A 4,564-nucleotide genomic window follows, 5' to 3' on the forward strand; every position below is an offset into this window, starting at 1 on the left:
AGCACGGAAGTGTCCAAATCTACAAGCTAGTCAGCCAGAACGAGTTCAGTCTGACCGTCAAAATCGACGCTACCAACGGGCAGATTAGTGAAACCTTCCAGGCCGTGCCGGTCAGTGGCTGGGGGCCGGCGCTACATGGTCGTCATGGGCAGGTAGGTCACGTGAACAACGTGAGCAGGTGGGTCAAGGTCATCATCATGAGCAGGTGGGTCATTGTCGTCATCAGGTGCAGGTGAGTCACGTGGTCCTAATGAGCAGGTACGTTGATATGCCTTTTCCACAGGAGTGGTCTAGCGGTAGAGAGCTGGACCGCTAACCCGTAAGTTTTGAGTTCGAATCCGGGTTCAAGTCAGTAGACCGTCCCTGAGTCCACCCAACTTTTATGGGTACCTAACTCACGTTACGGAGAGTAAAGGCGGCTGGGTATAGTGCTGACCACACTATCTCTTCATATGCCGAGGTTACAGAAACAAGCGAACTCTACTTCACTTGCCCTATAGACCGTCAGGTTTGAAAGGGAAACTTTTACAGAAGCACGGTTGACGTTAATCCACTAAGGCACAGTTACTACTAATCCATCGGGGCACAGCTAATCTTAATCCACAGGAGTACAGCTACGGTAATCCTAATCCACAGAGGCTCGGCCACCATAATCCTAATCCACAGACCACAGCTACGATAATCCTAATCCACAGAGGCTCGGCCACCATAATCCTAATCCACAGAGGCTCGGCCACCATAATCCTAATCCACAGACCACAGCTACGATAATCCTAATCCACAGAGGCTCGGCCACCATAATCCTAATCCACAGACCACAGCTACGATAATCCTAATCCACAGAGGCTCGGCCACCATAATCCTAATCCACAGAGGCTCGGCCACCATAATCCTAATCCACAGAGGCTCGCCACCATAATCCTAATCCACAGAGGCTCGGCCACCATAATCCTAATCCACAGAGGCTCGGCCACCATAATCCTAATCCACAGACCACAGCTACGATAATCCTAATCCACAGAGGCTCGGCCACCATAATCCTAATCCACAGAGGCTCGGCCACCATAATCCTAATCCACAGACCACAGCTACGATAATCCTAATCCACAGAGGCTCGGCCACCATACAGATAATGACGGCCGAGCTGGGATCCTACATGGAGGTACAGCTGAAGGTCCAGCCCAACAGCTACACGCTACTGCACAACTTGCAGTTTGTGGGGAACGGCGGCATGGTTTTCTGTGGATATGAACGCGTGAGTGTCCTGTTGTTTGCAAATCAATGTATACTCTCTAGTAGCTGTTGAAGACCTTGCTACCGGGGACATTATGACCACGGAGAAAGTGGGGGCTGTGCTGTAACTTTTTGAACCGTGTTTAGTTCCTAAAAGATTTGATTTTGAATTTTTTATTCTGTTTTTTGTTCTGTGGCTGTTTTGTGACGTTTTGTGTCACTTATTTTTTGTGACTTTTTTCTGTGACTTTTTTCTGTGACTTTTTTCCTGTGACATTTTATTTTTCTGTGATTTTTCTTTCTGTCACTTTTTTCTGTCACTTTTTCTATGACATTCTCAACACTTTTTGTTCTTTGAAGCTTTTTCTAGCAATTTTTTCACGTTTTTTTTTTTAAATTTAACGTTTTTTATGTCTTATTTTTGTTTGACGTTTACCCCAATATTTTCTCCGTGACTTTTGAACTATTTGTAGAAACGTATTTATACACATTCTATTAAAAGACTCATTTAGTTTATTCTGTATGCCATGATGTCTAGATTAGCAGGCAAGGCGAGTTTTATCCACATTACGTTTTTGGTTAACTTTTACCCCTCCCCCACCCCAGCTTATCGTAACATGTCACCACAGCCTTCACCCTAAAACGAAATCACACTTTAGCCCACCCCACCCTGAGGACGTCGTGGTCGGATCGTAGAGCTTACGACTGCTAACCTCATAGTATCGAGTTCGGATTCCGGGCTTGAGTGTGTGGGATGTCACTGAGTCGACTCAGCTCTGATGGGTACCTGACCCATGTAAATAAAACAAAAGACGTAAGGCAAGTGTTTGAACACACTATCTTTCGTACGCCGAGGTCATTGAAATACATAAATTCTACTTCACCTGCCCCGTGTGATAACGGCAGGAACCGATAAAATATAGGGATGATGATTTGACTTACGGGTAAGCGAAGATTGCTCTACCGCTAGACCACCCCGGCTCTGTCCACCTAATGACCTAATGACCTACTGATCTAACGACCTAATGACCTAATGACCTACTGACCAACTATGTTTTCACTGCGTCAACAGCTGGAGCGGCTACTCTATCTCACCGTGTCCAGCAGATACAGCTACTGAGCTGGTCAACCTATCAGGTCAGTTCTCTATTCAGTCCCTTTTAAGTCCCTTTTCAATCCCTTAGGTCAGTCCTTTTTCAGTCCCCCAGGTGTTTATTTTCAATCCCCAGGTCAGTCCTTTTTCAATCCCTTCGGTCAGTCCCTTTTCAATCCCCAGGTCAGCCCTTTTTCAATCCCTTAGGTCAGCCCTTTTTCAATCCCTTAGGTCAGTCCTTTTTCAATCTCTAAGGTCAGTTCTTTTTTCAATCCCTTAGGTTAGTCCTTGTTCAATCCCTTAGGTCAGTCCCTTTTGAATCCATTTAGAATATTCATTTCCTTGGAAAAACCATTCAGGGGAGGAAGGGGGGGGGTGGGTGGGCCGCAGAGCGTACTTCAGCTTCCTATAAATAAATGTGGTTAGGTTGATGGCTATGGCTAGGGTTACAGTTAATCACCACTCATGTCATCTCTACAACCATCACACATGTCATCTCCCCAGGTACAACCATCACACATGTCATCTCTACAACCACCACACATGTCATCTCCCCAGGTACCACCATCACACATGTCATCTCTACAACCATCACACATGTCATCTCTACTACCGTAACACATGTCATCTCTACAACCATCACACATGTCATCTCTACAACTATCACACATGTCATCTTTACCATCATCACACATGTCATCTCTACAACCATCACACATGTCATCTCCCCAGGTACAACCATCACACATATCATCTCTACAACCATCACACATGTCATCTATACAACCATCACACATGTCATCTTTACCATCATCACACATGTCATCTCTACAACCATCACACATGTCATCTCTACAACCATCACACATGTCATCTCTACAACCATCACACATGTCATCTCTACAACCATCACACATGTCATCTCTACAACCATCACACATGTCATCTCTACAACCATCACACATGTCATCTTTACAACCATCACACATGTCATCTCCTCAGGTACCACCATCACACATGTCATCTCTACAACCATCCCACATGTCATCTCCCCAGGTACCACCATCACATCCTATGCATTTATCGGGGTAATCTCCGGTAACTGCGGTACAGTGACACCTTCCCTAAGGTGTTTGGGTGCCACGGGGCTGACACGAACACCTGCATTCGGTGAGGACACATGTCATCTGTTAGTAAAATGTCATGTGTCATGTAAGTACGTATGACATGTGTCATGTATTGCAAATGTCACAGGACGTGTACTAGTACCAGGATGCTGTGTGAGTAGAAATTTCATGTGTTGTCTAAGTATATGACAAGTGTCATGTAATCCCAAATGTCAGCTTATCTGCAAAGACATGACAGGTGTTGTTATACGGCCTGTGAGATTTCTAGAAGTTGTAAAATAGTTTGATGGATAGGATCTAAGGGGATACTCAACAAAATATATGGGACGAGCCGACCCGCGGCACATCATACGCTGCTATTTAGTTGTTTTATTGTCTACTTTTCAGTAATTCATAATTTGTGAATTCGACAGTACCAACGCTGCCACTGAAAATATTTGCTTTAAAACACTATAAGTAGCTCGTTAAGGGACGATACCCCCCCACCCCATTCCTCCCCCCCCCCCCCCCCCCATTCCTTCCCCCCCCGCTCCCCTCCTTATCGTTAAAGTAAGCTCCTCTTAGTTTCCCCTACCCCCTACGTTTAAAATCGTTTCAACCTAAATTATCTGCCCCTAATAGCCGTCACTAAACCCGGCTCTGCTTGTAAACATTTTAGCGTGAACCACAGCTCACCAGACCATGTAGGAGTGGGGTGGTAGGGAGCGCGCTTACAGCTTGTTTTCTATCGTCTCCAGGAAGAGAATTATATATATAGATTTTGGCAATGGGAAAGGGGGTTAATGAACCCAAAATTGTGTTACATTACAAAAGCATGATCATTGTTAGTACGGGTCATTCAAAGTTTCGGCTAGAATAGTCTAGAGCACAGGAGATTGTGTATTGTGAGTTGTGTTCACCCCGGTGTGTTTATTTTTATCCCAAGGTTGATTGCTGGTACAGAGGCGTAGCGAGGGGGGGGGGGGGCGGGGGGGGGGGGACATATGTCCCCGGGCGCCGACCTGAGGGGGGGCGCCAAATTGAAAGTTTGAGGGGGGGGGGGGTGCAAATGAAAAGTTCGAGGGGGGGTGCAAATCGAAAGTTTGAGGGGGGGGGGGTGCAAATGAAAAGT

At 45.9% G+C, this 4,564-nt stretch overlaps 1 long non-coding RNA gene across 1 annotated transcript in view; it reads left to right on the forward strand.

Moving 5' to 3' along the window:
* Positions 1-2,300: 2,300 nt before the first annotated feature.
* Positions 2,301-4,564, forward strand: part of LOC131948787 (uncharacterized) — a 2,732-nt gene continuing 468 nt past the window's right edge. Inside the window, exons 1-2 of the long non-coding RNA XR_009388069.1 lie at positions 2,301-2,370; positions 3,383-3,496. This is a non-coding gene — a long non-coding RNA (uncharacterized LOC131948787). The remainder of the gene's footprint in view (positions 2,371-3,382; positions 3,497-4,564) is intronic.

The sequence above is a fragment of the Physella acuta genome, unplaced genomic scaffold, assembly GCF_028476545.2.
Source record: "Physella acuta isolate Inbredline_101_S28 unplaced genomic scaffold, ASM2847654v3 ptg000661l, whole genome shotgun sequence".
Classification (NCBI taxonomy): Eukaryota; Metazoa; Mollusca; class Gastropoda; family Physidae; genus Physella; species Physella acuta.